At 36.2% G+C, this 22,847-nt stretch overlaps 1 protein-coding gene across 1 annotated transcript in view; it reads left to right on the forward strand.

Annotated features, from left to right (window-relative positions):
* Nucleotides 1-2,045: 2,045 nt before the first annotated feature.
* ART1 (ADP-ribosyltransferase 1) overlaps nt 2,046-22,847 on the forward strand; it is a 77,090-nt gene continuing 56,288 nt past the window's right edge. The window contains exon 1 of the mRNA XM_074304951.1: nt 2,046-2,179. The gene's annotated coding sequence lies outside the window, so the exon portion shown is untranslated. The remainder of the gene's footprint in view (nt 2,180-22,847) is intronic.

Genomic DNA, 22,847 nt, shown 5'->3' on the forward strand with positions numbered 1-22,847 from the left:
TAGCTCCATTCATTATCCTTGTAAATTCCCAGGCCAAAATATCCCTTTTTAGTCACAGTTCCTTTTATCTATTATCTTCCCCTTTTATAATATAAGCTCCTTGAGGTCAGGGATTGTCTTACTACTTCTGTTTATTCCCAGTACTACTTTTATTTCCAACCCAGTGCTAGACACAAAGTGCTAAATAAAAGTGTTTTATACTTGTCAGGTATGTCCTTCTGTCAGTTATCAACCATTTTGTAATTCTATAAAGAGTTAAGGGGATGTGGGCAACTAGGTTGCACAATGGATAGAGCACCAGCCCTAAAGTCAGGAGGACTTGAGTTCAAATGTGGTCTCAGACACTTAACACTTCCTGGCTCTGACTCTGGCAAGTCACTTAACCTCAATTGCCTCAGCCAAAAAAAAAAAAAAAAAAAAAAAAATAGTTAAGGGGATGGGTCCCCTTGAAGTCCTTTCCAAGTGTGAATTCCAAGATCTTGAATAATTTCATCATTTGATGTTTGAACTCTATGATTTTAAATGTAAATTATTTTCTAAGCAATATCTAGAGCATTAGAATGTGGCATCTTTGAAAGCAAGATTCCCATGGAGTCTAACTAACAACTTGATTTATGCAAATTAGAGTTTCATCCTTCAAAGGGGATAATTTTTTTTTTTTTGTATCTGATCCTGACTAAAATTGGTATTCACAGACTTGCTGAGGTATAAATGATGGTAACCTTGCAGAGAAAGGAATGCTCCATCTTAGACTTTGTGATCCAGAAGGAAGGAGTTGAAATCTGAAATGAATTTGACATTCAACTTTGATTTTGGAAGAGCAGATTTCAAGATGTTCAGAAGAAGGATAGAATCTAAAATTCTATCCAAAAAGACTACCTACTAGAGATAGGAAACTCCCAAAGATGAACTTTTAAAGACACAAAACAGAAAATTCCACTGTGAAGGGAAAAAGATAATTATCTAAAGAGATAAATGTGGCTACACCAAGAATTGACAAACCAACTTAGATTTTGAAGAAAACAGATATGGCATATAGAATGAATATAATACCATGGCAGGATCCTATGAGAGTAGTGTTAGAAGTGCCATTGTTCAGAATGAATGCGAGTGATGAGGAAAACTAATCCCCCCCCCAAAAAAAAAAACCACCAGAAAGACTCAAAGGAAGAATAGAGTTTGCTGCTCAGAATAGACAGAATGAAGATAATGGATCAACTAAAGAGAGACAAAAGTTCCAAGACATGTAGAGTCACATAGGAAATAAATGTGTGAAGCTGGATTTGAATTAGGTTTTCCTGACTTCAGGCCCAGGGCTCTATCCACTCTAACAATAAGCTGCTAAAAAGAAGATCTTGGATTGAAAAAGGCTGAATAAATATGGTATTAAGAAGGTAATAATACCCAAGATAAGTTAGAAGATAGTGAGAAAGCTTTTGATGAGTTAAAGTCATCTGGCCCAATGAAATACAATCTTGGTAATGAAAGACCTAGAATATATGATTACTGAGCCATTGTCCTTGACCTTTAAAAGATCATGGAAAATGGGAGAGGAACTACACTATTAGAGAAAGTCAACTGTTGCCTTCATTTAAGGAAAAAAAAAAAAAAAAAGGGAGAAAAGAGTTTCCAAACTATAAATTATAGGCTTGTTTTCTTTTAGCCCCACTGGCTGATATCTTTTTCACCCTCCATTAGATATTCTTTTAACTAGTCTTTTGGATTTCTTTTCAGTCTTCTTTCTAATTTATTTTTATTCCCCAGACTGATTTCCTTCTAGATTTCTTTTTAACCTTCTATTTGACTTCTTTTTAGATCTCTGATTAATCTATTTAGTCTTTGCCTTTTTTTTTTTTTTTGGTCTCCTATCCAATTTATTTTTATCTCAGACACTTGTATGCCCAACTCTCCATTCTGCAATCAAGAAAACATGCCAGGGAGGGGCAGTCTCGGAGCCAAATTGGGACCGGGGCAGGAAGGAGCCCATCCAGAAATAGAAGGCAGAGGAGGGGGGAGATTGAGTTTCCAAGCATTTGTAGGGAAGGGGGAAAAGAGGAGGAGAAAAGAGAGAAGAGGGTTTTTATATAAAAGAAGCTTCTTCTCCTCCCCCTGGGCCTGAGGCCCTGAAGTCCAGTACTTACCTTCCCCTCCCCTGTCCTCCATCCTTGAGGAGGCCCAGGTAAGGGGTACAAATTTCTGTTCTGGGAGGGAGGTGGTGAAAATTACAGGAGTCACTAGGGAGAAGTTCTTAAGGGCTGACAGGGGAGGGGGAATAAGAGAGAAAGATAGAGAAAGAGGAAGCCAGGGTCAAAAAGACAAAAGTACAGAAAAACAGGGAGACAGAAAGAATCGTAGATCTACAAGATCTTAAGAGATTTCAAACCTCTCATTTCATAGAGAAGGAACCTGAAGCCATGGAAGGGAAGAGGGCTTGTTAAAGGTCATCAGTTAGAGGTGGAACCAAAGCTAAAACCCATATTTCTAGACTTCTGGACTAATACAACAAGAAGACAGAATGAAAAAAGGAATGAGACTGGCAAGTCAGTTACAAAAGGGATTCTTTCTAGGTCTATATTCCAGCAAGTTGTGAGAGGAGGCGAGATATATATTAAAGTTAATCAAACCTTTGTTCTCTCCCTAAAGCATAAATTCCAGGCCCAGGGAAAGGGCAGGGCAGGACTGGGGCCAGGATTAATCCAGGGCCTCCTACTTTTTGAACTAAGCCCACTAAAAAGCATGATCTGCTTGCTAACTATTGGAGCTATCCAGAAGTATAATGGGACCCTTTGAAGACAGTGAGATTCCCATCATTGAGGGATTTTAAGCATAGGCTGGGTGTCCACTTGTTGAAAAGGAAAGGATTTCTGGTCATATATGGATTTAATTATATATCCTGTGAGAGCCCATTCAAGAATAAAATAATGAGATTAGAGTCAGAGTTACTGGTGTTTCAAAGAAAAACTCTAAGCTATAATTTCTTTCCTAAGATCTTGGTTGAATGGAAAGAAGAGGAAGTCATCCTAGACTCTGATTTAAAACTTTTTCTTTACTCATGTAGCTTATCATTCACTGTTTTGATGTTAATGTTCAATAAATATTTATTAAGTACCTTCTATGTGTCAGGTCCTATGCTAGCCATGGATTTAAACCAAGTTTATTGAGGAGACAACAATCAATCAGTACAGATTTATCAAGCCTTTACTATATTCCAGGTGCTGTGCTAACCCTGAAGGATACAAAAAGAGGTAAAAGGCAGCTCCTGTGCTCCAGAAGTTTATAATCTAATAAAGAAGGGGCAGTTGGATGGCCCTGAGCACCAACCCTGAAGTCAGGAGGACCTGAATTCAAATCCAATCTCAAACACATAATACTTACTAGCTTTATGGCCCTGGGCAAGTCACTTAACCCCCAATGCCTCGCCAAAAAACAAACAATCTAAAGGAAGAGACAACATACAAACAATTATGTACAAACTAGTTATATACAGGACAGATGGGAGGTAATCAACAGAGGGAAGGCACAAACTTCCTATAGAAGGTGGGATTTTAGATGGGACTTGTCAGAAATGAGAAGGAATCTGGAATAGCCATTGAAAAGGCATGGAATCAACAAAGATGTAGTGCTCTACCTAGGTCTGGGTTCCATTTGCTCAGTGATGAATGTTTGAAATCAAAAGCTCTTAGTTTGAATCTCAACTCTGAAATTTGCCAGACAGGAGAACTTTGACAAGTCACCCTCTACTCTAAATCTCAGTTTCCTCATCTGTAATACCACTTGTTTTCTCTAATTCCAAGGTGCAAGAAAGAACTTTTAAAAATTTTAAGATTATTAGGGATTTATCATTATTATCATTGGGTTTAAGAAATGAGTGAAATATTTTGTATGATATAGTATTTTCTTATTTCAATGGCTCAGACCTATGATCTCATCAAGTTGAGTATTCTCTCTACTGGTTCAGGCTGAAACCCATTTGGTATATTTTTATGTTAAATTCTCCACAGAAGATGTATCTAATGTCATGAAAAATTTCTTTTTTAGGTCTTTTTTCACTTTGCAGGTATTAAGCCATTCATCTCTTATTTCTTATTCTTGTCACATGATTAGTCTGATATTACATTTATTCAATCACACCACTTATGTAGCTCCTTGTATGCTGCAGCCCGCTTTTGTCCACCATATACCTCTTTCCATTGTCTGTTTGGTGACCTGGGAAAGCTTGCTAGCCCAGTGGGTAGAGGACTGGATCTCGAATCAAAAAAAGACTTGAGTTCAAATCCTGCTTTACCTGCTTCCAATTATGTGACCCTGAGCAAGTCACTTAAGCTTTCTCAGACTCAGTTTCTTCCCCTGTAAAATGGGGATAATAGTACTTATGTCAGAACATTGTTGTATGGATCAAATAAGATAACACCCACAAAAAACTTTATAAACTTTTTTTTAAATTGAAAACAAAGTCACTTTATTATAAATTTTTTTGACAGTATATATGCATGAGTAATTTTTTTTTATAACATTATCCCTTGTATTCATTTTTCCAAATTATCCCGTCCCTCCCTCTACTCCCTCCCTTAGATGACAGCCAATCCCATACATTTTACATGTGTTACAGTATAACCTAGATACAATATATGTGTGTAAATCCAATTTTCTTGTTGCACATTAAGTATTAGATTCCGAAGGTATAAGTAACCTGGGTAGATAGACAGTAGTGCTAACAATTTACATTCACTTCCCAGTGTTCCTTCTCTGGGTGTAGTTGTTTCTGTCCATCTTTGATCAACTGGAAGTGAGTTGGATCTTCTTTATGTTGAAGATTTTCACTTCCATCAGAATACATCCTCATACAGTATTGTTGTTGAAGTGTACAGTGATCTTCTGGTTCTGCTCATTTCACTCAGCATCAGTTGATGTAAGTCTCTCCAAGTTTCTCTGTATTCGTCCTGCTGGTCATTTCTTTCTTTTTTTTTTTTTTAATTATTATATATATATATATATATTTTATAATATTATCCCTTGTATTCATTTTTCCAAATTACCCCCCCTCCCTCTATTCCCTCCCCCCGACGACAGGCAATACCATACATTTTACATGTGTTACAATATAGTCTAGGTACAATACATGTGTGCGAATATCATTTTCTTGTTGCACAATAAACATTAGAATCCGAAGGTACATGCAACCTGGGCAGACAGATATTAGTGCTAACAATTTTCATTCCCCTCCCAGTGTTTCTTCTCTGGGTGTAGCTACCTCTGTCCATCATTGATCAACTGGAAGTGAGTTGGATCTTCTTTATGTTGAAGATTTCCACTTCCATCAGAATACATCCTCATACAGTATTGTTGTTGAAGTGTACAGTGATCTTCTGGTTCTGCTCATTTCACTCAGCATCAGTTGATTTAAGTCTCTCCAGGCCTCTCTATATTCCTCCTGCTGGTCATTTCTTACCGAGCAATAATATTCCATAACCTTCATATACCACAATTTACCCAACCATTCTCCAATTGATGGACATCCATTCATCTTCCAGTTTCTGGCTACAACAAAAAGAGCTGCCACAAACATTTTGGCACATACAGGTCCCTTTCCGCTCTTTAGTATTTCTTTGGGATATAAGCCCAATAACAGCAATGCTGGATCAAAGGGTATGCACAGTTTGATAACTTTTTGGGCACAAAAACTTTACAAACTTTAAGGTGCTCTAGAAACATAATATGGTAAGGTATTAATATATTATATAATAATATGGTATATATAAGAGTAATAATCCATATTATTAATTAGTTAATAATATATGACATTAAAATATATATGGAAGATTTCTTATTAGAGGAGGACATTTAAGAGTGAGTTTTGTTTTATAATTTCAGCTTCATTTTGTTTTGTTTTTACCATCAAAACACTATAAATATAGCAAGGCCTTATTTTACTCATTTTTCAGTCAGTTGTTTAATGAAGATAGTGATTATAATTATAGCTAGCCTTTAAATAGCACCTATTATGTACCAAAATACTACACTAAGAATACTTGACTGTGATCTCATTTGATTTTCATAACAATCCCCTGAAGTAGGTGTTCATATTATCCCTATTTTACAGATGAGGAAACTGAGGCAGACAGAAGTGAAATGAATTGCTGATGGTCAAATGGATGGATTTAAAATAAGGCCTTCTTGACTCTAGATTTAGCACTCTATCTTTGCTACATCCATTTAAATGTTTGATCAAAGACAATTTCTCCTATAGAAAAACATCTGTAAAAGTCTCCCTCACATTTTTATCAGGGATGCCTCTGATCATTCTTGAAGTGACTTTCTAAAGGTATATGATATGCATAGATCAATAGTTACTACTTATGTTTTCTCAACTAACTTTGGAGGGGGAGGGATATTAATCTCCTCCATGATTTCTTCCATTTGTTTAGCATCTTCTGCTCCCTGAGATCTTTTGCCAAATGATCCGTGGATGCTTTCAAAAGTTTTAACTCCAGCATGAATTTCTTGACGTATGTATTTAATCTAATGCAGCTGATCTTCATGGGCAGCTAGGTGGTACCTGCAATGCCCGTAGGGAGAGAACATATTCCCAAATCATTAGTAATTCGGTGTGAGACCGAAGAAGATAAGTCTAGGGGCTGCAAGCATTAAATCCTGTGCTGTCAGTAAGTCCGAATCAGAATGTTGTTCCCCGCACCTATTTAGGGGGAACGAGTGAGAGTGCAGCTCCAATTGTTTGATGGCGGAGGGACTGGACCCCCAATCAGTTACCCTATATCTGCTCATCTTCCATACTATACTGTGAGTAGCACTCTGATGCCCAGTGTTTTCCTTTTTTGCATTTCGGACATAAAGTCGAAGGTCTATTTGCCGAATGACGATGAGATCCGGCTTTTGGAACAGTGCAATTTTTCTTTATGTGACCGGGTTGCCCACAATTATAGCATCTAGAAGGATTTTTGGGATTGTGACTTTTCTCGATTTAATACAGCAGCCATGACTGCTGCTTGAAAAGTCGATATTCCTACATTCTGACATATCTGAGTCATCTCTACTAATGTCATTTTTGCCTCCCCTCAAAGCTTTTTTGCAATCATTGTTCACGTTATTAAAAGCAAGTTGCGTCAGTAAAATTTGAGCAGCTTCCCCATACTTAAGAGAAGGCTGAATGGCCATTATTAAGCGATTTACAAAATCAACAAAAGGTTCCTCTGATTTCTGTATAATTTTTGTATATGATGTAGCCTTATCGAGTTTCCCTGGTATTTTTAACTATGCTGCTCTAGCTGCTTTCATTACCTGTTCATAAGTTATAAATTAATAATTTAATTGGTCCCTTAATTGACTGAATATCCCTGTACCTTTAAGCATTTCCAAAGAAATTCTGACTCCTGTAGGGCAATTGATCCTAAGCTGTTCTTGAAATTCCTCAAAAAGTTCTGCCTTCCATATCAAATAGTCTTCTCCATCTGGAGTGGTTTTTCCTTGTGAACTCCAGTGGAAAGGTGTCAGAGCGGTTCGGGAGACTGAGTCCAAAAGAACATGCATATATGGAAGATTGGAAGCATAGTTGTTTGCAGCCTGGAGTAATTCCTTCAATAGTTTAAAATCTAGAGATTAATATTCTCTTATATTTAGATTCCGATTATTAGGATCAGGAACCTCAACAACTGGGAAGGCAAATTGCATTTCAGTCAGGATATCTTCTTTAGCTTTCTTAATAGCTTCCTCAACTAGCCCTATGGGTTCAGAGGACTTTGGCAAAAGATTTGGCAGCTAGACAAGAATCAATTTTATAAATTTTATCTTATTATATATTGCTATATGAGGTCTGATATCTTATACTCAATATTTATCTAATATTTGATATCTTCCTCTTATGTCAGCCTGGTGATGAACTATTGCTAATGTCAACTTATTTCTAGTGATAAAGTGCCTGTTGGTGATCACCTTTTCCCCTCCACTTTATCCCTACTTCTTTTTACTTAATTTCCCCCTTTACCTGAATATGCGCGCATCTAAAGAGGGCACTCTTACCCAGAAGCTCTGTCCACTTGTGAAGTTTCACTCATGTAAGGCTCCGAACCTGTTGTCCCTGTTTCCGCTGCCACTGTTTTGAGTCCAGCTCCTGCAGGGAGATGAAGAGTATGATAATCAGGATACCAGGCAAAACAATTCAATTAGAACTCTTCAATTTTATTGATCAGGACTACGAATATATATATATATATATATATATATATATATATATATATATACTTTAGATGCTTATAGGTTTGATACAAAATACACTCTATTAAAATTCTTATACTCTAAGGAAATCAACTATGATGTAAATGATTAAATCCCTCAAGCCCTAAATATTGATTACTTAGAAAAGTAAATAGTTGAAATGCACATCAGTGTAAAATTTATTATACCATTATCTCAGGTACCCTTCTCCCAAATGCTTTTACTCTCCTTGTGGACTTTCTTTCCAGTAATAAGTTTGAAGTTTATCTTTAGTCTGTTGAATAGTGTTTGCATTTTGTTTCACTCACTAGAATCCCAATTTATAGTATTATCAAGCATGTTTCTGCTAATAAGAAAAGAGATGTTGGTGAGCCAAGTTATGATAAGATTTAAGACCTGGAATGGATTATTACCTCCTAGCCCTCTACAAATCCCATTTTCTTATTTAAAAGATGAAGTCTACTGACTTCAGTTCTCATAGATGAGAAGGATCACAGAACATGCTTAAAAGCACAAAGGGCTAACTAAGCCAATGAGTAGCAAAATAAACATGCCAGAGCAACAAAATGCAAAAGCAAAATGCAAAACTATCGTTTTTAATCACTTAAATATTTGGTTAGTTACACTATCAGGATCAATTCCATGGTTACTACTCTTTCCATTTGTTCTATTAGGACAGTTAACTGAGGTACATCCCAAGTGAGGTTAGAGTCATGTATGGCCCCATATATTCTGTTTCTAATTTGAGGCTATGTCCCATTGCTGGTTTCATTGTATAAGGAGTCACATACATATGAGCATATCTATAATCACAAGCTAGTTGTAATCAAGAATCTAAATTATTTACATGATTTCCTAACCAAATTAATAATTGTTCCACTAAGTTTAATTCTTGTCTTAAGTCATTATCTATATTAATCTGTTCTTTAAAGGCTTGTGATAAATTTTACAATAAATCCTCCTGGTACATTACTGTTTGAATCCCTGTGCCATTTTAAAAAATGGTATTTGTAGTGAGAAACATCTGTGGCTATGCCTGTACAGTATACTTTTGAAACTTCTGTAAGTCTGCAAAATCCCAAATCTGAGTTGTAAAAATAGTCCCCATAGCTGCCATGATTCTCCATAAATTCTCATTAACTATTCATTCCCTGGAAAAAATGACATCTTCCACAAAGTTTCCTATAGAAGCTTCTGTATTAGATCCTGACCAGCATAATAAGTTATCAGAAGCATTTTGTATAATCATGTAAATGCTTTTGTTCCAGGAAAGAAAAGTTACTTCTTGCCATAAATTTCAATTTTTCTTAGGACTAGATTAAGAAATATTCTCATCATTATTTGTGTAATTAAGATACAATTTAGAAATATACCACCATCATATCACCACCACCTTTCCCACAAACTTTCTAAATTTAAAAAAATTTTTTTTTAATTTTAATTTTTTAAAATTTTATTTAGAATTTTTTTCCACAGTATATATGCATGAGTAATTTTTAAAATAATATTATCCCTTGTATTCATTTTTCCAAATTATCCCCCCCCTCCCCTCCCTCTACTACCTCCCCTTGATGACAGGCAATCCCATACATTTTACATATGTTACAATATAACCCAGATACAATATATGTGTGTAAATACAATTTTCTTGTTGTACATTAAGTATTAGATTCCGAAGGTATAAGTAACCTGGGTAGATAGACAGTAGTGCTAACAATTTACATTCACTTCCCAGTGTTCCTTCTCTGGGTGTAGTTATTTCTGTCCATCTTTGATCAACTGGAAGTGAGTTGGATCTTCTTTATGTTGAAGATATCCACTTCCATCAGAATACATCTTCATACAGCATTGAAGTGTACAGCGATCTTCTGGTTCTATTCATTTCACTCAGCATCAGTTGATGTAAGTCTCTCCAAGCCTCTCTGTATTCCTCCTGCTGGTCATTTCTTACAGAGCAATAATATTCCATAACCTTCATATACCATAATTTACCCAACCATTCTCCAATTGATGGACATCCATTCAACTTCCAGTTTCTAGCTACTACAAAAAGAGCTGCCACAAACATTTTGGCACATACAGGTCCCTTTCCCCTCTTTAGTATTTCTTTGGGATATAAGCCCAATAGTAGCACTGCTGGGTCAAAGGGTATGCACAGTTTGATAACTTTTTGGGCATAGTTCCAAATTGCTCTCCAGAATGGTTGGATTCTTTCACAACTCCACCAACAATGTATCAGTGTCCCAGTTTTCCCATATCCCCTCCAACATTCATCATTATTTGTTCCTGTCATCTTAGTCAATCTGACAGGTGTGTAGTGGTATCGCAAAGTTGTCTTAATTTGCATTACTCTGATCAGTAGTGATTTGGAACACTCTTTCATATGAGTGGATATAGTTTCAATTTCATCATCTGAGAACTGTCTGTTCATATCCTTTGACCATTTATCAATTGGAGAATGGTTTGATTTCTTATAAATCAGGGTCAGTTCTCTATATATTTTGGAAATGAGACCTTTATCAGAACCTTTAACTTTAAAAATATTTTCCCAATTTGTTAATTCCCTTCTAATCTTGTTTGCTTTAGTATTGTTTGTAGAGAAACTTTTTAGTTTGATGTAATCAAAATCTTCTATTTTGTGATCAATAATGATCTCTAGTTCTCCTCTGGTCATAAATTCCTTCCTCCTCCACAGGTCTGAGAGGTAAACTATTTTCTGTTTCTCTAATCTATTTATTATCTCATTCTTTATGCCTAAATCATGGACCCATTTTGATCTTATCTTGGTATATGGTGTTAAGTGTGGATCCATATCAAACTTTTTGTTTTGATGTACCAGCTTTTGACTGACATAAACAAGGTTATCATTACTTTCCATAATATCATTTTCTACTCTATAAAAGCATAAAGTTTCCTGATTATAACTATCTGTAATGGTCTTTGGTTCTTGCATATAAGACTTCTGAACTCCTCCCAAGAGCTTTGAATTTGAGGTTGGTACAGGTGTCAGTTTATCTGCCCATATAACTACTTGAAGTATTGAAGGATAAGGTACATGAGTCCAATGCATATATTCTTTTTGTCCTCCTGCCACTTGAATAGTCAATAATGTGAACAAAGTACATAAAGTTTTTTCTCTTTACCTCTACTGTGCCTGGGTTGCAACTTCCGGTTTTTCTTCTTTTTCTTTTTTCCAGGCTGGATTCCCAGCTGTTGCATTTGAGGTTTAAGTAAATTCACAGGGTCGCAGGAATCTGTTATCCGGACAGATTTTTTGGCATTATCTGGGAAAACACAAGCATAGCCTCATCCCCAAGTTAATAATTTATCTGGACCATTTCATTTTCCATTTTTAGGGTCTTTCCACATTACTCGTGCTCTTTTTGCCGTATCATATTTTTGTTTTAGAAATTTAAATTGTTTTTTTGCTGATGTAAAACCATATAAATCAGGTGTTAAGAAGTTTAAAGTATATATTGCTAGCGTTAATTTTCTGTTAATCCTTTTTTCCCCTTTTTGTTTTTCTAAAAATGCGTTTAGGTCTCTATGCTTTTGTTCCACAATGGCCTGGCCAGTAGGATTGTAAAGTATTTCAGTCACATCCTGAATAGGGAAGGATACACAAAATTTTTTGAAAAACAAAACAAAACAAAACAATGATACTAGTGTAAGCAGGGCCATTATCTGTCTTTAATACACGTGGAACTTCCAAAACAGAAAAACAAAAATAGTAAATGATCGATAACCATAACTGTGGATTCCCCCATATGGCAGGTAGCAAGTGTGAATGAAGAGAAAGTGTCTACAATGACATGAATATACTAAAGTCTCCCAAAAGAAGGATAATGGGATACATTCATTTGCCATAAATCAAGAGGGGCCAAGCTTTGGGGATTTCTGGCAACAGATTTCAAAGAACGGAAATAAGGAATACAATGAGCGCAAGATCCAACTATTTGTCTTGCTTGTTCTTTAGCTATATAGAATTGACGAAGCAGCATTCCTGCAGATCGATGAAATCGAATGTGAGAGTTTTGAGACATTCTTGAACAATATGTAATGCAGTAATAAATGCATATAACTAATTTTGCTGTGTTGATTCAAATGGAGTGTGAATAATATATTTAGTACTGGGCTGTGTATATAAGGAAGCTAGTTTTTTCTTAGTAGCATCTGTAAATACCATAACTGCACCAGTGATTGGATTTATTCTGGTTAGTCGCAGAAATATCCATTGAAACTTAGCCAGGAATTGCAAAATTGTTAGTTGAAAAATATTATCAATTGGTACATAATTAGTAAAACTTGCCAATTATAATTAGAGGTTAATAAAGAATCAACCTGGTCTTTAGAGTATGGCTGATGAATTATGTGTGGGAGATCTGTAAATTGCAAAAGTCTTTTTAAAGCTTTTTGAATCAATGTCACTACCATCTGAGGGTAAGTAGAAAGGCTTTTTTGAGTCTGATTCGCCAAATAAACCCATTCTAAAATTGCCTGTGTCTGATGTATTGCTGCAAAAGGAATATTAGGAGTAGCCATGAAGGATATCTGTACTTTCTCTTGTAAATTTATTCTGTCCAAATAACAGGACCTTATTGCTTTTTCTACTGCTTGCAACTGAGTTTGTAAAATTTCTCTTTGAATTTGGGAGAGGATGCCCACGTAAAATTTCAAATAATTCTGTCAATTCATGAGTTCCTAGCTTTAAGTATTATTGATTAATTAATTAATATCTCCTAATAGCTTCTGACAATCATTTAGAGTAATTAACTTGTCTTTTCTAATTTCTTTTCTTTGTGGCATTATTATCGTTTTTCAATTACCTGTCCTAAATATAGATATGGTGGAGCTAATTGTACTTTCTTTGGAGCTATCTTCTATCCGTATTTTTCTAAAGCCTCCTTTGAGCCTCATAATACTTGTTGTGCAATATTCTGAATATTATGTGCACACAAAAGGTTATCCATATAATGTACCACATATGCTTCTTTATATTTAGCTCTAATAGGAGCTATAATTACTGCCACATATTGTTGACACATAGTTGGACTACTTTTCATGTCATGTGGAAGAACTTTCCATTGAAATTTCAAGCAAGGGGGGGGGGGGCAGCTAGGTGGCGCAGTGGGTAGAGCACCAGCCTTGAATTCAGGAGGACCCAAGTTCAAATCTGGTCTCAGACACTTAACACTTCCTAGCTGTGTGACCCTGGGCAAGTCACTGAACCCCAGCCTCAAAAAAAAAAAAAAATTCAAGCAAGGTCCTTTCAAATTTGTAGATGGTAATGAAAATGCAAAATAAGGACAGTTCCAATTCTCAAGCGGATGGAATAAAAACAGTCTTTAATATCAATGATGGATATTTGCCATTCACTAGGAATCATACTGGGTGAGGGAATTCCTGCTTGTAAGCTGCCCATAGATTCCATTCTATTATTACTATGCCTTAAATCTGTTAACATTTTCCATTTTCCTGATTTCTTTTTTATTGCAAATATGGGTGACTCCCAAGGGCTATTTGACTGTTCTATAGGACCAGCCTCTAATTGTTCTTTAATAATTTTCCAAAAGGCCTCTAATTTTTAGTTTGTTAGGGGCCACTGATCAATCCATATGGGTGGCCCTTCTTTCCATTTGATTTTAGGTACTTGTATTTTCTGATCAGTGACCTCTAAGAAGAATTCTGTATGACTACATTAATTCCTTTTAACGAATCTCTCCCCCATAAATAATAGGGAGCTTGTGAAGGATGTAAGATTTGAACTGTCCTTCTTTATTCTCTTTTCTCCAGCCTAACCATTTGGCACTTTGTTCTGGCATCTGTACATCACCTATGCCCTGTAAAGGTGTGTGTACCTGTATCTTAGGCCATGTCTATGGCCCGTGGCATTGTGATATGACTAATTTATCAGCTGTTATGTCCACTAACCCTTCCAATATTTTCCCTTCTATTTCTTGTTTAAAATTGCCCTGGAGTCAGTTATAGGTTGCATCCAGAATGCCTCTTTTCCTGTGCTCCTCAAACTCTGAATTTTTTTTATATTCTTTTCCTATGTTTTATTAGATATTATTAATAACTGTGCTATCCTCTCCCCTTTTTTATTGAGATATCCTGGTGAAGAGCAGCATAGCAAAGGATCCATATGTCCCCTAAAGAATCAGCATCCCAAACATAAGCCTTAGCAAAGACTGTGAGCTGCGACTTATAATAAGCCCTAGAGTACCCGCTGGAAATGGACCTGCAACGCCTGTAAGGAGAGAGCATATTCCCATCTCATCAGTAATTCGGTGTGAGACAGAAGCGGATAAGTATGGGGTAGCATGCATTAAATCCCGCACTGTCAATAGGTCTGATTCAAAGTCTTGTTCCCCAGCGCTTATTTAGGGGGAACCAGTTAGAATGCAGCTCCAATTATTTGATGGCGGAGGGGCCCGGGGAACAGTTTCCATGTATCTGCTCACCTTCCCTACTGTGAGTAGCACTCTGATGCCCAGTGTTTTCCTTTTTTGCATTTCGGACATAAAGTCAAAGATGTATTTGCCAAATGATGATGAGATCCGGCTTTTGGAACAGTGCAATTGTTCGTTGTGACCGAGTTGCGCACAATTATAGCATTTATGAGAATTTGAGGATTTTTGAGAGTGTGACTTTTCCCTATCTAACACAGCAACCATGACTGCGCCTCGAAAAGTTGAGGTTCCTACATTCCCACATCACTGAATCATCTCTGCTAACGTCATTTTTGCGTCCCCCCCCCCCAAAGCTTTTTTGCAATCTTTGTTTCGTTTTCAAAAACAAGTTGTCTCAGTAAAATTTCAGTGCCTTCCCCATCCTTAACTTAACATCCTTAATGGCTGAATGGCCATTGTTAAGCGATTTACAAAGTCAACAAAATGTAGATCTGCTTTCTGCATAATTTTTGTATATGATGTACCCCTATCGAGTTTTCCTGGTACTTTTAACCATGCTGCTCTAGCTACTTTCATTACCTCTTCATAAGTTTTAAGTTCATAATTTCATTGATCCCGTAACTGATTACGAATCCCTGTTCCAGTAAGCATTTTCAGAGACATCCTGACTCCGGTACGGTCATTGATCCTAGCCTGTTGTTGCCATTCTTCAGAATATGCTACCTTCCATATCAAATAGTCTCCTTCTTGAGTGGTTTTACCTAGTGAACTCCAGTCTAAAGGTGTGAGAGAGGTTCTGGAGATTGAGTCCAACAGGACATAGATATATGGATGGTTGGAACCATGGTTGTTTGCAGCCTGACATAATTCCTTCAATAGCTGAAAATCTAGAGATCGATGTTCTCTTATATTTAGATACTTATATTCTATAGTATATTTATATAGTATATAATAACAGCACGAATTTCTATGGTATCCAGATAGGTTTTGGGGCATTATCTGGGAAAATTCAAGCATAACCTCATCTCCAAGTTAATAATTTATCTGGACCATCTGATTTTCCATTTTTAGGGTCTTTCCACATTACCGGTGCTCTTTTTGCCATGTGATATTTTTGTTTTAGAAATTTAAATTGTTTTTCTGCTGATGTAATACCATGTGAATCAGGGGTTAAGAAATTTAAAGTATACAATGCCAGTGTAAATTGTCTGTTAATCCTTGTTTCCCCTTTTTGTTTTTCTAAAAATGCGCTTAGGTCTCTAGGATTGCAAGGTATTTCAGTCACAAGCTGAATAGGGAAGGATACGCAAAATTTTTTGAAAAAAAAAAAAAAAAAACAACCAACAAAACAGTACTAGTGTAAGCAGGGCCATTATCTGTCTTTATTATACGTGGAATCCCCAAAACAGAAAAACAAAATAGTAAATGATTCATAACTGTGGATTATGGCACGTAGCAAGTGTGAATGAAGAGAAAGTGTCTACAATGACAAAAATATACTAAAGTCTCCCAAAAGAAGGATAATGGGATACATCCATTTGCCATAAATCAAGAGGGGCCAAGCCTCGGGGATTTCTGGCAACAAGTTTCAAAGAAGGCAAATAAGGAATACAATGAATACAAGACCGAACTATTTGTCTTGCATGTTCTTTAGCCAGGAAGCAGCATCCTTGCGGATTGATGAAATCGAATGTGAGAGTTTTGTGAGGGTTGTGTTAGAAATTCAGCAACAGCATTCCCTGTTCTTATATTTCCTGGAAGGTCAGTATGTGAGAATATATGCATACAGAAAAAAAGGTACTTTCCTATTTTTTATGACATGTTACAATTGCTCAAACAATTGATAAACCAATAAGTTGCTAGAAAAAGTTATTTGGGCTGTTCCTATATTATTTACCACATATATAGCATCAGAAAAAAAACATTTTTTTTTTTTTTGAGGCCGGGGTTAAGTGACTTGCCCAGGGTCAGACAGCTAGGAAGTGTTAAGTGTCTGAGACCAGATTTGAACACGGGTCCTCCTGATTCAAGGCTGGTGCTCTATCAACGGCAATTGTTCGTTGTGACCGGGTTGCCCACAGTTATAGCATCTATGAGAATTTGAGGATTTTTGAGAGCGTGACTTTTCCCTATCTAACACAGCAACCATGACTGCACCTCGAAAAGTTGCCCCTATCAGAAAAAATATTAAGACGTTCTTGAACAATATGTAATGCAGTAATAATTGCATATAACTCATTTTGCTGTGTTGATTCAAATGGAGTGTGAATAATATATTTAGTACTGGGCTGTGTATATAAGGAAGCTAGTTTTTTCTTAATAGCATCTGTAAATACCATAACTGCATCAGTGATTGGATTTATTCTGGTTAGTCGCAGAAATATCCATTGAAACTTAGCCAGGAATTGCAAAATTGGTAGTTGAAAAATATTATCAATTGGCCCTTGGTACATAATTAGTAAAACTTGCCAATTATAATTAGAGGCTAATAAAGAATCAGCCCAAGTCTTTAGAGTATGGCTGATGAATTATGTGTGGGAGATCTGTAAATTGCAAAAGTTTTTTTAAAGCTTTTTGAATCAATGTCACTACCATCTGAGGGTAAGTAGAAAGACTTTTTTGAGTCAGATCAGCCAAATAAACCCATTCTAAAATTGCCTGTGTCTGATGTATTGCTGCAAAAGGAATATTAGAAGTAGCCATGAAGGATATCTGTACTTTCTCCTATAAATTTATTCTGTCCAAATAACAGGACCTTATTGCTTTTTCTACTGCTTGCAACTGAATTTCAGCCTCTTTCATAAGATTTCTCTTTGAATTGGATTAAGATGCCTACATAAAATTTCAAACTGTTTTGTCAATTTGTGAGTTCCTAGCTTTAAGTATGGTCTTATCCAATTAATATCTCCTAATAGTTTTTGATAACCATTTAGAGTAACTAGATTGTCTCTTCTAATTTCTATTTTTTGTGGCCTTATTAACGTTTTTCAAATTACCTGTCCTAAAAATGAATAGGATGGAGCTAATTGTACTTTCTTTGGACTTATCTTTAATCCATATTTTTCTAAAGCCTCCTTTGTGTCCCTTAATACTTGTGCAATATATTAATCATAATGTGCACACAAAAGGGCATCCATATAATGTTATATTTAGCTCTAATAGGAGCTAAAATTTCTGCCACATATCGTTGACACATAGTGGGACTATTTTTCATGCCCTGTGGAAGAACTTTCCATTGAAATCTTTCAAATTTGTAGATGGTAATGAAAATGCAAAATAAAGACAGTCTTCAGTTGTCAAAAGGGATGGAATAAAAAGTCTTTAATAACGATGACCCATATTTGTTATTCACTAGGAAACATATTGGGTGAGGGAATTCCTGCTTCTAAGTTGCCCATAGATTCCATTCTATTATTAATATGCCTTAAATCCATTAACATTTTCTATTTTTCTGATTTCTTTTTTATTGCAAATATGGGTGAGTTCCAAGGGCTATTTGATTGTTCTATAGGACCAGCCTGTAATTGTTCTTTAATAATTATCCGAAAGGCCTCTAATTTTTGTTATTATGATCAATCCATATGGGTGGCCCTTCTTTCCATTTGATTTTAGGTACTTGTATTTTCTGATCAGTGACCTCTAAGAAGAATTCTTTTTAATGAATCTCTCCCCCATAAATAATAGGGAGCTTGTGAAGGATGTAAGATTTGAACTGTCCTTCTTTATTCTCTTTTCTCCAGCCTAACCATTTGGCACTTTGTTCTGGCATCTGTACATCACCTATGCCCTGTAAAGGTGTGTGCACCTGTCTCTTAGGCCAGGTCTGTGGTCAGAGGCATTGTGATATGACTGATTTATCAGCCCCTGTGTCCACTAACCCTTCCAATATTTTCCCTTCTATTTCTTGTTTAAAATTACCCTGGAGTCAGTTATAGGTTGCATGCAGAATGCCTCTTTTCCTGTGCTCCCAAAACTCCAAATTTTTTTTTATATTTTTTCCTATTTTATAAGGTATTATTAATAACTGTGCTATCCTCTCCCCTTTTTTATTGAGATATCCTGGTAAGGAGCAGGATAGCAAAGGATACATATTTCCCCTAGAGAATCAGCATCCATTAGTCCAGGCACAAACTGAGCTAGGACCTACAATAAGCCCTAGAGTACCTGCTGGAGGTAGAACTGCAATGCTGTAGGGAAAGAGCACATCCCCATATCATCAGTAATTGGGTGTAAGACAAAAGAAGGTAAGTGTAGGTGTAGTATGCATTAAATCCTGCACTGTCAATAAGTCTGATTGAAAGCCTTGTTCCCACCTATTTAGGGGGAATGAATGAGAGTACAACTCTTATTGTTTGATGGTGGAGGGGCGGGCTCAGGGTGCAATTTCCCTGTACCTGCTCACCTTCCCTCTTATACTGTGAGTAGCACTCTAATGCCCAGGGCTTTTTTTTTTTTTTTTTTTTTTTTTTGCATTTTGGACATAAATTAAAAGGAGATCCGGCTTTTGGAACAGTGCAATTTTTCTTTATGTGACCGGGTTGCCTACAATTATAGCATCTATAAGAATTTGAGCATTTTTAAAAGCGTGACTCTTCCCTATCTAATACAGCAGCCATGACTGCTGCTTGAAACGCTGAGGTTCCTACATTCTGACATCTCTGAGTCATCTCTACTAAGGTCATTTTTGGCTTTCCTTCTACTAAAGCTTTTTTGCAATCATTGTTCGCCTTCTCAAAAACAAGTTGCCTCAGTAAAATTTGAGCTGCTCCCCCATCCTTAACAGAACCCTGAATGGCCATTGTTAAGAGATTTACAAAATCAACAAAAGGTTCATCTGATTTCTGTATAATTTTTGTATATAATGTACCCCCATCGAGTTTCCCTGGTATTTTTAACCATGCTGCTCTAGCTGCTTTCATTACCTTTTCCTAAGGTATAAGTTCGTAATTTAATTGATCCCTTAACTGATTATATACCCCTGTTCCAGTAAGCATTTCTAAAGAAATTCTGACTCCTGTACAGTCATTGATCCTAGGCTGTTCTTGACAATCCTCAAAAAATGCTACCTTACATATCAAATAGTCTTCTCCATCTGGAGTGGTTTTTGCTAGTGAACACTAGTCTAAAGGTGTCAGAGAGTTTTGGGAATTTGAGTTCAACAGAATATGGATATATGGACAATTGCAACCATAGTTATTTGCAGCCTGTTGTAATTCCTTCACTAGCTTAAAATCTAGAGAAGAATATTCTCTTATATTTAGATTCGGTTTATTGGGATCAGGAACCTCAACAACTGGGAAGGCTAATTGCATTTCATTCACGATATCTTCTTTTTCTTTTTCTTTCTTAATAGCTTCCTCCACTAGCCCTCTGGGTTTAGGACTTTGGCTTCTCTTCAGCTTTGTATTTGCGAGAACGATCTGAACAAGAAGCCAAGGGGAGGGAGAGAGGTTCTGATTTTTCCTTCTTTTTATCATTTATTTTTTTCACAACTGTTTTCATTTGTTCTTCCTCCAGAGTATCGGTGGAAGAATCTACGTGAAGGATAATTTTATGTAAAGGAACTGTCTCTGATGGCTGAAGGCATATTTTAAAAATATTTCAAATAGAAAATACAGAAATGGGAAGAGCTCCAGGTCCTTTTTCATTCAGATAATCTCCCATGCCTTTTTCTACCTTGTCCATTTTTTCTAAATCAATGGTTTCTTCTTGAGGAAACCAGGGATAGAATATTTCTTCAGATTCCAAGAAATCTTGTAATTGTCCTGTGGTTATTAACAATCCTTTTTTTAAATTATTATTTTTTTTTATTATAGCTTTTTAGTCACAAGATATATCCAGGGGTAATTTTTTCAGCATTAACAATTGCAAAACCTTTTGTTCCAATAACAATCCTTTTTTCTTTACTAATTTTTTCAATACTTTCAGATAGTATTCTCTGTCCCTATTGCCCAATTGATTTTGCCTGTTTCTAATTAAATATGTTGCACTGTATCAGCCAGACAAGAATCAATATTATAAATTTTATCTAATCGTATATTGCTATATGAGATCTGATATCTTATGTTCAATATTTATCTGATGTTTGATATCTTCCTCCTATGTCAGCCCGGTAATGAACAATCTCTAATGTCAACTTATTTCTAGTGATAAAATGCTTGTTGGTGATCACCTTCCCCAGCCCCCCAACTTTATCCTTACTTCTTTTTACTTAAGTTTCTCCCATTACCTGAATATTCGCATATCTCAAAAGGTCATTCTTCACAGAAGCTGTGTCCATTTGTGAAGTTCCCCTCATGTAAGGCTCCCTTCCTGTTTCTCCAGCTCCGGAAGGGAGATAAGAGTGTGATAATTAGGAGGCCAGGCAAAGAATTCAGTTAGAACTCTTCAATTTTATTAATCAGGACTATGAATATATATACCTTAAATATTTATAGGTTTGATACAAAATACACTCTATTAAAATTCTTATACTCTTAACGAAATATATGATGTAAATTATTAAACCCCTCAATCCCTGAATCTTGATTACTTAGAAAAGTAAATAGTTGAGATACACATCAGTGTAAAATTTATTATACTATTATCTCAGGTACCCTTCTCCCAAATGCTTTTAGAGTCCTGTGTATATTCTTTCCTGTCCTAAGTTAAAAGTTCATATTTAGTGTATTGAGAACTATTTACATTTTTTCACTCACTAGAATCCCAATTTATAGTATTATCAAGCATGTTTCTGCTATTATGAAAAGAGATGTTGGTGAGCCAAGTTACAATAAGATTTAAGACCTGGAATGGATTCTTATCTCCTGGCCCCCTACAAATCCCATTTTCTTATTTAAAACATGGAATCTATTGATTTCAGTTCTCATAGATGAGAACAATCACAGAACATGCTTAAAAGCACAAGTGGCTAAGCCAATGAGTAGCAAAATAAAACATGTGAGAGCAACAAAATGTAAAACCACTAATCAATTCATATAGGTGTCTCTTTTTTCCATTTGATTTTAGGTACTTGTATTTTCTGATCAGTGACCCCTATGAAAAATTCTGTTATGACAACATTAATTCTTTTTAATGAATCTCTCCCCCATAAATTAATAGGGAGCTGGAAAAGGATATAAGGTTTGAACCATCCTTCTTTATTCTCTTTTCTGCAGACTAACCATTTGGCACATTGTTCTGGGATGTGTACATCACGTATGCCCTGTAAGGGTGTGTATACCTGTATCTTAGGTCATGTCTGTGGCCAGAAGCATTGTAATATGACTTATTTATCAGCCCCTGTGTCCACTAACACTTCCAATATTTTCCCTTCTATTTCTCGTTTAAAATTGCCCTGGAGTCAGTTATAAGTTGCATCCAGAATGCCTCTTTTCTTGTGCTCCCAAAATACCGAATTTTAAAATATCCTTTTCCTATTTTTTATAACGTATTATTAATAATTATGCTATCCTTTTCCCTTTTTTATTGAGATATCCTGGTGAGGAGCAGCATAACAAAACATCCATATTTCCCCAGAGAATCAGCATCCAGCATTGCAGATACAACCATAAGCTCAAGCAAAGATAGTGAGCTACGATCTATAATAAGCCCTAAAGTACCCCCTGGAAGTGGACCTGCAATGCCCTTAGGGAGAGAGCATATTCCTATATCATCAGTAATTCTGGGTGAAACATAAGAAAATAAGTCTAGGGGCAGTATGCATTAAATCCCGGGCTGTCAATAATTCTGATTCAAAGTATGATTCCCCGCACAGTTTTAGGAGGAAGGAGTGAGACTGCAGCTCCTATTGTTTGATGGCACACGGGCTGTCCCCAGGAGCAGTTTCAATGTATCAGCTCACATTCCCTATTATACTGTGAATAGCACTCTAATGCGCAATGTTTCCCTTTTTTGCATTTTGGACATAAAGTCGAAGGTCTATTTGCCGAATTACAATGAGATACAGCTTTTGGAACAGTGACATTTTTCTTTATTTGACCTGGTTGCCCACAATTATAGCATCTAGGAGGATTTGAGGAAATTTGAGAGCGTGACTTTTCCTATCTAATACAGCAGCCATGACTGCAGCTCCAAACTCTGAGGTTCCTACATTCTGACATCTCTGAATCATCTCCACTAACGTCATTTTTGGCTTCCCTGCTGCTAAAGCGTTTTTGCAATCATTGTTCTTGTTCTCAAAAGCAAGTTGCCTCAGTAAAATTT

Source organism: Sminthopsis crassicaudata, chromosome 3 (assembly GCF_048593235.1).
Source record: "Sminthopsis crassicaudata isolate SCR6 chromosome 3, ASM4859323v1, whole genome shotgun sequence".
Classification (NCBI taxonomy): domain Eukaryota; kingdom Metazoa; phylum Chordata; class Mammalia; order Dasyuromorphia; family Dasyuridae; genus Sminthopsis; species Sminthopsis crassicaudata.